Source organism: Aulonocara sp. 'chitande type north' Nkhata Bay, linkage group LG14 (assembly GCF_057382095.1).
Source record: "Aulonocara sp. 'chitande type north' Nkhata Bay isolate Kocher_YH1m ecotype deep benthic linkage group LG14, A_spYH_male_GT1.1, whole genome shotgun sequence".
NCBI classification, from domain to species: Eukaryota; Metazoa; Chordata; class Actinopteri; order Cichliformes; family Cichlidae; genus Aulonocara; species Aulonocara sp. 'chitande type north' Nkhata Bay.
This window is the reverse complement of record NC_141357.1, coordinates 14,031,393-14,042,684: the sequence shown is the minus strand read 5'-3', so window position 1 is coordinate 14,042,684 and position 11,292 is coordinate 14,031,393.

Genomic DNA, 11,292 nt, shown 5'->3' with positions numbered 1-11,292 from the left:
GAGTGTGATCGCGTGTACAGCGTCTCTTTATGTCTGTCTCCACGTTGGTTGAGTGTGGAGTAAGTGCATATGAGAGCATGAGGGTGGGAATGGATGTTTGTATATGTGTGTTCCTGTATTTCTGTGTCTATATGTCAGGTTGGGTGTCAGGCGCCACCTCTCTGGGGACATCTCAGGCCCTCCAAGGTTTGGAGGCCTATCTCCCCCTACCACCACTTCCCCTGCCAGTGGCGGACTCCCTCAGACATCGGTGCGTTGGTGGTTCTTTGTGTCCGGGGATGGGCGTCCAGGTACACACCGGCTCACTCCTTGGCGGCCACTTATCGGGGCCTGGAGCCTGGGGCTCGCTCGGGCCACTTCGGAGGTGGGGTGCCCCCGGCCTCTCGGCCTGGGGCTCGGTCACTCAGGCACGGCTGGCTGCCGGCGGAGCTCACGGGCGCGTCACTGCAACTCCCCCTGGCTTCTGCTCCGCGGCTGCTGAGTGAGCCCTCATCTGGGACTCTCCTCAGCTCTTTCTGGGACAGTGGCGCGGCTGCCCCTCTGTTGGTCTTCCTTGGTCTCTTGTGTTCTGGGGGCCTCTGGATGTCTGGAGTTTTGATCTCCTCCATACCTGCTTCATGCCCTGGAGGACGGGGCTGTGGCCCCCCCACACCCTCTAGCAGATCATTACATGAAGGAACCTTTTAAAAAAACAAGCGCGTCCATGCTCACAGGTGTACACACGGGTGATCACACCCACAAACTACACCCTTTTTGGCTCCTACCTCAAAGCACACTGTGTTCTGTTGATCTTATGTGCTGCACAATAATGTTTAATATTTAGTATTTACTGTCATATTCCCATATATCATTGTGATGTTGTTTATTCTATTACTCTTGTTCTCTTCTGCTTGTTTTCTTTTTTCTTTCTCAGCAGGTGATCCAGGTGATTGATATATGCATTTTTTATTTATTTTTTTTTCTGCTCATTCTGTTGGTTTTTGTTTTTTGCCCTTCTCCCCCGTCCCTCTTCTCAGCTGTTTCTCTTTCCCTCTTTCTTTCTCCCCTTCTTTCCCCCAGTCAAGTCTGTCCCGTATTCAGTAAGTGAAAATAAAATAAACAATAAAAGGTGAATCAAATGGACCATTACGGTAAGGCTGGGATGGTCAATTTGGTAAAGTAAATCCGTTGGGCATCTTTCTTTGCCTTTAGACAACAATTCTGATGGCAAAAGAGCCAAACGGGACAGGCAAAAAGAAAAAAAAAACAAAAAAAAAAAAGGAAGGAAGTTCAGGGTCTCTCCAAAGATCCTCAGGATTTTCTATACAGGCGCTGTGGAGAGCATCCTCACACAGAACATGACATCGTGGTTTGGGAACAGCTGTATGAAGGACCAAAAAGCTCTCCAGAGAGTGATCCGTACAGCAGAACGCTGCTGCAGGATTGCTCTCCCCCCGCTTCAGGACACCTACACCAGGAGATGCCGGACTAAATCAGCGCAGATACTGAAGGACCTGTACCATCCTGGCAACAAACTGTTCCAACTTCTGCAATCTGGTAGAAGGTTCCGCATCTTCCGGGCAAGGACAGAGAGACTCAAGAGGAGCTTCTATCCCCAAGCCGTCCGGGCCCTAAACACACACACCCGCCCGCTCACATCATCTCACATCATCTATAATTGCCTGAGACAGGACTCTCTTCCAGACACTAAACCAAGGAACAATGTACACTTCAAATTCCTTTAATTTTAAATATGTTTATATTGTCTATCCTGTAAAATAGTCAGATGTCTATTCTTATTAATGTACAGAATTCACCTGCTTGCTGCTACTACTGCACATTCACCCAATGTACATACTATATATATATATATATATATATATTAGGGGTGCAACGATATTCGTATCGATATTGAACCATTCGATACAGTGCTTTCGGTTCGGTACGCATATGTATCGAACAATACAAAATTTGTAATTTATTTTATCAACTTTCCTTCTGACGATGCTGTCTGTGTTGAGCGCTCAGTGAATCTGCGTTCGACTGCTCCGCCTAGGGTCGACAGTGCAGCCTAGGCGGAGTAGTCGAACGCAGATTCACTGAGCGCTCAACACAGACAGCATCGTCAGAAGGAAGAGCGCAGGGCAAGCTAGCGAGGCAGAAGTTAAGCTCCCCTTACAACATGGACCTCCCCCATGGACCACCCTCATTCAGATCTGGCGTTTGGAATTATTTTGGTTTTCATGTGACGTATGACCCTGAAGGTAAGCTAGTCATGGACTAAAGTAAAACAGTATGTTGGATGTGCCATGCAATGCTCAATTACATGGGTGGGAACTAGTGTGTTAGCGCAGTTAGCTCGTTAACGTGTTGGCCGTCTAGCCCCATGCACGGGGCGATCGGCGGTAGCTCGTTAACGGAGATTTGCCGTGTTGTGGCGTTAAGGTCATTTCAACGAGATTAACCTGAAAGCACTAGTGGGAACACAACGAATATGACTGCACGTTTACGCCGACATCATCCTAGTGCAAGCATGCTACTAACTTTAGCCGAGTCATTTAGACAGCTGTTTAATATGCTGCTGAGAATATAGCCCAGAAGAAGCGGATAGTATAGCTTTTATTTTGGAAAGAGACATTTCTCTGTAATAAACTCTCTTTTCCAAAGATGAGTGATTCCTCAATCAGATACAGGGCTTGCAATATCGCTAGCCCGACGTCCTGGGGCTAGCGATTTTTTCAGTCGGGGTACCAAAATCTATCTCTGCCCTGCCCGTCGGGCTTTTGTAGGAAGGAAAAATATATGTCAATGCTTTTGCATTCTTTCGGAAATGTAGCTGGGTAATTATGTCATTGGCATCGGTGAACCACTGTCAATATGTGACATATTGAAATCGCATTTGAATTTCCGCTTGTTTTTTTGCTTTCACTTTGCAATCGTGCGAACTGTGTATAGAGAGCGACAGCACTGATCTGTGAGTGATGATAATTTGCGCACCAATTCCTCTGACATCGTCTTATTAATCGTTAGCTTACTATGCAAACATGACAAGTGAAATCTCCCGCAGCAAGCTTAAACATGTGAGAGGTTGATCGCGCAGAGAATCGCTGAGCTTATGTGAGTGCATGTGTAAAAGCATTTCAGTTCTGCTGAGCCAAATAAGACAGGTCAGGGTGAAGAAGTGACAGCCAAAGAAAAGCTTACCACAAAACGGAGAAGTTATGACAAATCAGACTATAAGGCAAAAAGAAAGTGCAGCTTTATGGTTTCATGGACAAAATAATTTCTGTGGCTGCAATATGACGAGCTAAATAACCAGGGCTGCACATAAGTGGTCCGCAGGTGCGCATTCGCTGTCAAAATAAAAAACACGCACAAGGGTTAGGGTTAAATTTAAAAACTGTACTTTTGAGTTAAAATATATATTTATAATTTTAATAAATGACAAATTAAAAAGGCATGAACATTTTTTTTGTATTGAAAAAATATCGAACCGTGACACCAAAGTATCGAACCGAACCGAACCGTGAATTTTGTGTATCGTTGCACCCCTAATATATATATATATATATATATGGCCTGTAAACGGCCTGTATTTATATAGCGCTTTACCAGTCCCTAAGGACCCCAAAGCGCTTTACATATCCAGTCATCCACCCATTCACACACACATTCACACACTGGTGATGATGTTCTTCCTCTACAGCCCCCCCCCTATTTTTGCACATGTCGAGGAGCGTGTCAGGCTGCATTTCACTGTTTGTTATACTTGTATAACTATGCATGTGACAAATAAAGAACCTTGAACCTTGAATGTTTGAGATTAAGTTGGCTGATGATTTGTCTTTTGTTACAAAGTTGCCAATTAGGTTTGGCATGATTTACCCGCCTGGGACGAAGAACATGTGTCATGACTTAGTCAAGGCTTTTTTTTTTTCCTTTTTATGTTGTTACTTTCACAGTGCACTGAAAGTTTTGTTTAATAATCTCTGTCATTTAAGCAGGTCTGAACAATTTGAACAGGAAGAGTTACGCAGCGTGTTGTCGGGAACGGTCGCAAAGTGAGCTTCTCCAAAATTAAAATGGGCTCGGGAGAAAGTCACTTATTGGGACAATCAGAAAGCGAGTCCATGTCTAAAAGGATTCTGCAAGGTAATCCGATCTAAATTATTTTTCTATATTCATAGAAAAAGAAACAAAACGGAAACGAAATGCGACGATAGATTCCACTATCAGCAACGAATAAATGAATGAATAAGCAATGAGTGAAAGAATGGGGAACTGACTGGACTGGTAAAAGCTGACAAGAGTTGACTGACATGACTGACTTGACACCACTATGCAAGGTTAACTCCCACCCAGATGTGACAAAGTGGGGTAGCTGTATGGATGTGTGTGTCTTTTGTTGCAGGAGCAGGAGGAGACCAGAGTTGGAACCTTTTGGTCACATGACACTGTGTGAGCTTTGCAGATTTAACCTTTGACTGTAATTTTTCAGGGTTTTTGTGTGACAGAAACTGTGTTTACAGGCTATATGTTGATTTGTCACGGCTGATGGAAGGTATGGACTCAAGCGCGGAGCTCTGGGTTGAAGCAGACAGTGCGTTTATTTACAGTGCGTGAAAGATAGTCCTTAAACATCAATATATCCAATAATTGTCCTTTTTTTTTTCAGTTTCCAGAAGTGGTGAAGGTGAGTTTTCCCGTGAGGTCTGTGTGCACTCCTTCCGTGAGAGCTCCTCCTCCCGAAAACACCAGTGAATCCTTTACTCCACTCCTCCGTCCCGTACTTCTCCAATCTGAAAGTCGAGCAAACACAACAATGGATGAGAAGGCTTGCCTGGCCACGCGGGTGACAAGATCACGCGCACACTTAGCTACCGAGCTCCGAGTACAATCCAGCGTCGACTGCCGTCTGGACACATCGTTAAATACCTCCGTCTAGTGAGGAAAGATTAGCGGCAGCTGGAGCCGAAGATTACACTTCCGGGTCAGAGATCGGCCTTTCTCACTCTCTCGGAGACGCCGTTCCTCGGCAGCCAGACCCGCAGAGTAGGGAGGGAGAGAGAAAGAGAGGAGGGCATACACACACATCACAAACAAACAAGCAGGTCGTCCGGGAAGACCATCCGACCGTGACATGATTATGCTATTACACTGTGTTGTTAAGAAAATGGTGGATATTACAGGGAAAAATGTGACTACAGTGTGAGACATACTGTGTTACTTCTTTTTACAACAGATTGTTAACTCTGTGGAAGCGCAGACCCAGCATACGGAAGAGGATTAGGGCTACTTTTTTTCTTCTTTTCCAGAATTCTGAGAAAATCAGAAAATCAGTCTTCTGACTTTAATCTCAGAATTCTCAGAAAAAAGTCAGAATTTTGAGATTAAAGTCAGAATTCTGATTCTGACCTTTTTTCTCAGAATTCTGGAAAAGAAGAAGAAAAAAAAAGATGTGCCCACTTTTTTTCTTCCCCCAGTGGCCCTAATCATTTTCCGTATTGTTGAATTTACACTCATAAGACAAGAATTGATGGAACACCCCATAGAACAAGTTGTACATTGTCACAAAGTTTATGTATACAGACATAAAATTCCATGACAGTTACTGCATGTAAATTGTAAGTGTGAGTAAAGTGTAAGTAATATTAAAGTGTGACTATTTTTGTAACAAATATCTTTGTAAACATCCTTTCTAATACAGATGCATACACTGCTTGCTGCAACTGACCTACTCTGCCACCTGAGGCAAAACATCTCCATATTTTGTAAAGGGTGGTCAGAAAGCATTTTAGAGTCACTTTAAAAAGTCAAATAAAAGAGCAATTTAATATATTTTATGTGATATCTTGTTTACATAATGGTGTCCTTTTTATTTTCATTTAAAAGTAAAAATTCACTTTGAGATTTTATCAACTCCTGCAATTAAAAAAATTAAAAAAAATTTAACATTTGCCCGATGAAGTCTACTTTTCCTATGTGGTTTATTATTACAGAGAAAGGGTAATTCTGGAGGTGTATTAGTATTATTTAGCCAGTGTGTGATCATGTTCAGTGAAGTGATGACTTATCCTCCTTACCTCCCACTCAGACTGCCACAACTAACGTGAAAAAGGGAGTAAGACCGAATGCAAATGTGCTCTACCAGCTGAACAAGGCAGAATCCTTATCAGATGCAATGCTTCTACTACAGATAGCTAAGTCATAGTTAAAATAAAGTACTTCCTGTTAAGTCTGAAATTTTACATATCGGAACATAACAGACAATTCCGTAGTTCTCACTAGGTCTTAATTTTACTTAATTAGGTAAACCACAGATGAGCAATTACAAATAACATATTACACTGACATTATTTAACAAAACTAAGCCAAAATAAAGAAACAGTATGTGGAAAAAACTATACTGTAGAACCCCGCAGAGCCACCTATAGCAGCTATGAAGTAGTTGTAGAGAAATTTTGGCTCACTCTTATTTACAACATTGCTTCAGTTCATGGAGGTTGAAGGCTGGACAGAATGGGGTTAACGTGAGACACATGGAAAGAGTTGTGAATTTTCACATGTCAGGTTAATCTCAGAAGGACAGTGACAGGGCTGATGATAGACAGGATCTCAAAGGGACAAACGATCTTGAAGACAATTTTTTTGACTTAGTGTGCAACAAGATATCGTTGATAGGCAACCATATTTTTTGACCTGGGGTGTACTCGGGCGCTGGGACTTGATGGCAGTCAGCACGCTGCTTGTTGCCATTTTCAACAAGGCATCCAGGTTGCCCTCCAAAAGTGCTGGCAGTGGTGGGGATGCTGCTGGACAGAGGGGGTGCTCAACTCAGCATCAAAGGATGACAAGTCTGTGTCGGCAAATGTTAATGAGTTCCAAAAAGTTGATTTTGTTCACCTGGACGTAGTGTTTTCACTAAAAACGCTACATCCAGATGAACAAAACAACTTTTTGGAATATCCTTACCTGGATGATTGAACATGCATCAAGACATATTGATGAGTTCTTGGCATAATCAGCCCACACCAGGTGGGGGCTTCAGTTGGTTTGATTGGAGGATGGCACACAACAAAGTGCTGCCTCCAGCTCCTAAATGAGTCTCCCAGTATGTTCATTGGTCTGTGAATGGAAAACTGATGACAAACTGACAATTTAAATGTAGAATTCTTTCCAGTTTAAATTGGCAGGCTCAATCAAAAACATAGTTCAATTTTTCAATTAAATTTTATTTCATAATGTCCAGGGGAATGCAATGGAGTCGGAATACATGCTAGGCTAGAAACTGAGCAGTTTCCAAAGCCATTGGAAGTTTAGGAGGAGCGATGAGTTGGGCTGGTTTGCAGAGACGATCAATGATTGTAAAAATAGTGGTGTTACATGATGCAGAGGGATGCCTGTTGATGAAATCCAATGAGATGTGGGACCACAGCTGCCCAGGTACAGGTAAGGGTCTCAGTAATCCAGCTGGATGTGAACAGGGTGTTAGTTATTTTGTGTTCTGTTTTCAGAACACGCTCCCACATACTCTGCAAATCTTTGACCAAAGATGGCCACCAAAACAGCCTCTGAGGGAATGTTAGAGTTCTCTGGAACCTGGGATGACAGGTGAATTTGGCTGTGGCTTCCCAATGCAGTAGCTGAGATCTGGTGGAAAGTGGGATGAAAAAACGGTAAGGAGTTCCACTATCTGGATCTAGTTTATTTCCCAGGTTATACAGGATGCTATGGGGCTGTGCCATGGGGGAGTCCAAGACTGAAAACTGACAGGAGAGAGCAAAGCACCAAAATGTTTGCTTTTCTAGAGTTGGTAACAGCTGTTGATGATGCATGTTTCCAGAGCATGTTTCCTGAGCTCACAGCTTCCTAGCTCACAGTATCATTTGATAATAAAGTGTGTGAAATCTTTATTTCAGTATCTAGCACTTGGGTTTCATTCTTAGCAGCCTTGGAACTTTTCATTCAAGGGCGTAGATTTGGCATGGACGGAAGGGACATGTCCCCACCAATAATTTGATCTATTCGAGTAAAGAAAATCAAACACAATAATTTCATCCTAATGGTACTGACATATTCATAGGGTTAATTTTTGAGACAAAATGTCATGAGGTAGTCATGATTTTGCAAATATTCCAACCAACACAAAGCTCAGAGAGTAATGGTGATACAAGTTCACAGGTGAAATTGGATGATGACTTGATGGTTCATGACTGTATTTGAAGCACATGTGTGACTGCATGTATGTGGAATGTCTCACTGTCATTCATCAGGTGACAGAGGCAGCTCTGCCATGTTGTAGCTCAGACAGAGGTGAAGAGGCGAGGTCACAGGTGACTGACTGATGATTTGGTGCTATAGATTAACTAGTATTTATTGTCATGACAATTGTTAGGCTGCTGATATAAATTGATTCATTTGACAAAGAATCTGAATTGACACGTCTCACTTTTTATATGGCTCGAATCAATGTGTTATTTTATCAGGTGGCAATATGTCCTAGTGCAGTCAGAGGGGAAGAGCCAGGGCCAAAGCTGAGGCACATCAAGCACATAGTAATAATAATTGTAATCTGAGGATAAAACGCATGTACTTAGGCTGAAAGAAGCTTCAGTGCTCTCAGAAGACTAAAAAGATGGGTAAGGTTAACAATGACTCAAATGAGATTAAACAATGCTGCTGTATGTCCACCAGGAGAGACTGGACAGTATAGATGTAAAACCAATATGCCAGCAGTTTATCTCAGTTAACGAGAGGAGCAGGCATGTGTGTGGTTACTGTAGTTATCTACTACAGATAACTACAGTAATGGTTAAATAAACAAAAGTCTCACCACCGTGTTGACATAGCCTACAAAGGGTAAATAATACAGACACATTCATTTAAGATTATCCTTTATCTCACTCTCCCTACCATCATCTGTCACACCAATTTGTTTGCTGTCCTTCACTATATCCATTTAACCCTAGAAGTTTGTTATATAAAACCACCAGTGTATTATCATTTTAGTGAGACTGTTTGTGACTGCATTATTGCATCTGACAAGTTCAACTTTATTACATTTTATTAGAAGTTAATTCTGAAATTATCCTTAAAAATTAGCTGTATATAAATATTAATTTATCCATAGTTAAACATAATAACTCTCCTGAGTGAATGGAAAGGCCATGACAGTTTTTAATTTCAATATAATAATGTGTGAATTCTAAGAAATGTGTTGAAATGAGTAAGAAGGGGTAATCAAGTATGAGTCTGTCATATAGCTCAAAACCACAGTTATGTGATCAGTGCCAGAAACAAACAAACAAAAACCCAATAATAGTTTTCTGAATAATATAATTATTCAGATATGTACACGATGAATCCCAACCATAAAAAATAAAGCCACAGTGTGGTGATTTTTACAGGAAGGCATGCAGACACCACCACCACCCCCTTTTAATTGTGCATACAGCACTACAGCAAGGGTGCATTTTACACATTAATAATCATTTAAAATTAACCTAGGCAACGTCTCTTTTTTATTAGGCCTGACTTAGTAAGAACTACAGCCCCCTCTCCAACATCGTCAAGGCATTCCTTGCTAAAGGAGTTATTAACAACTTTTCACATTCCATCCTCTACTTCACAGGTTGGCCAAGGTGGTGAGGAAGAGGAAAATCATCTGTCACAATGACAAATCACTGAAGCTTGTGTACTTGGAGATACAGTGGGGCAAAAAAGTATTTAGTCAGCCACCGATTGTGCAAGTTCCCCCACTTAAAATGATGACAGAGGTCAGTAATTTGCACCAGAGGTACACTTCAACTGTGAGAGACAGAATGTGAAAAAAAAATCCATGAATCCACATGGTAGGATTTGTAAAGAATTTATTCGTAAATTAGGGTGGAAAATAAGTATTTGGTCACCTCAAACAAGGAAAATCTCTGGCTCTCACAGACCTGTAACGTCTTCTGTAAGAAGCTTTTCTGTCCCCCACTCGTTACCTGTATGAATGGCACCTGTTTGAACTCATCATCTGTATAAAAGACACCTGTCCACAGCCTCAAACAGTCAGACTCCAAACTCCGCCATGGCCAAGACCAAAGAGCTTTCGAAGGACACCAGGAAAAGTATTGTAGACCTGCACCAGACTGGGAAGAGTGAATCTACAATAGGCAAGCAGCTTGGTGTGAAAAAATCAACTGTGGGAGCAATCATCAGAAAATGGAAGACATACAAGACCACTGATAATCTCCCTCGATCTGGGGCTCCACGCAAGATCTCATCCCGTGGGGTCAAAATGATCATGAGAACGGTGAGCAAAGATCCCAGAACCACACGGGGGGACCTGGTGAATGACCTGCAGAGAGCTGGGACCAAAGTAACAAAGGTCACCATCAGTAACACACTACAACGGCAGGGAATCAAATCCCGCAGTGCCAGACGTGTTCCGCTGCTGAAGCCAGTGCATGTCCAGGCCCATCTGAAGTTTGCCAGAGAGCACATGGATGATACAGCAGAGGATTGGGAGAATGTCATGTGGTCAGATGAAACCAAAGTAGAACTTTTTGGTATAAACTCAACTCGTCGTGTTTGGAGGAAGAAGAATACTGAGTTGCATCCCAAGAACACCATACCTACTGTGAAGCATGGGGGTGGAAACATCATGCTATGGGGCTGTTTTTCTGCCAAGGGGACAGGACGACTGATCCGTGTTAAGGACAGAATGAATGGGGCCATGTATCGTGAGATTTTGAGCCAAAACCTCCTTCCATCAGTGAGAACTTTGAAGATGAAACGAGGCTGGGTCTTCCAACATGACAATGATCCAAAACACACCGCCCGGGCAACAAAGGAGTGGCTCCGTAAGAAGCATTTGAAAGTCCTGGAGTGGCCTAGCCAGTCTCCAGACCTCAACCCCATAGAAAATCTGTGGCGGGAGTTGAAAGTCCGTGTTGCTCGGCGACAGCCCCAAAACATCACTGCTCTCGAGAAGATCTGCATGGAGGAATGGGCCAAAATACCAGCTACTGTGTGTGCAAACCTGGTAAACGACCTATAGTAAACGTTTGACCGCTGTTATTGCCAACAAAGGTTATGTTACAAAGTATTGAGTTGTATTTTTGTTATTGACCAAATACTTATTTTCCACCCTGATTTACGAATAAATTCTTTACAAATCCTACCATGTGGATTCATGGATTTTTTTTTCACATTCTGTCTCTCACAGTTGAAGTGTACCTCTGGTGCAAATTACTGACCTCTGTCATCATTTTAGGTGGGGGAACTTGCACAATCGGTGGCTGACTAAATACTTTTTTGCCCCACTGT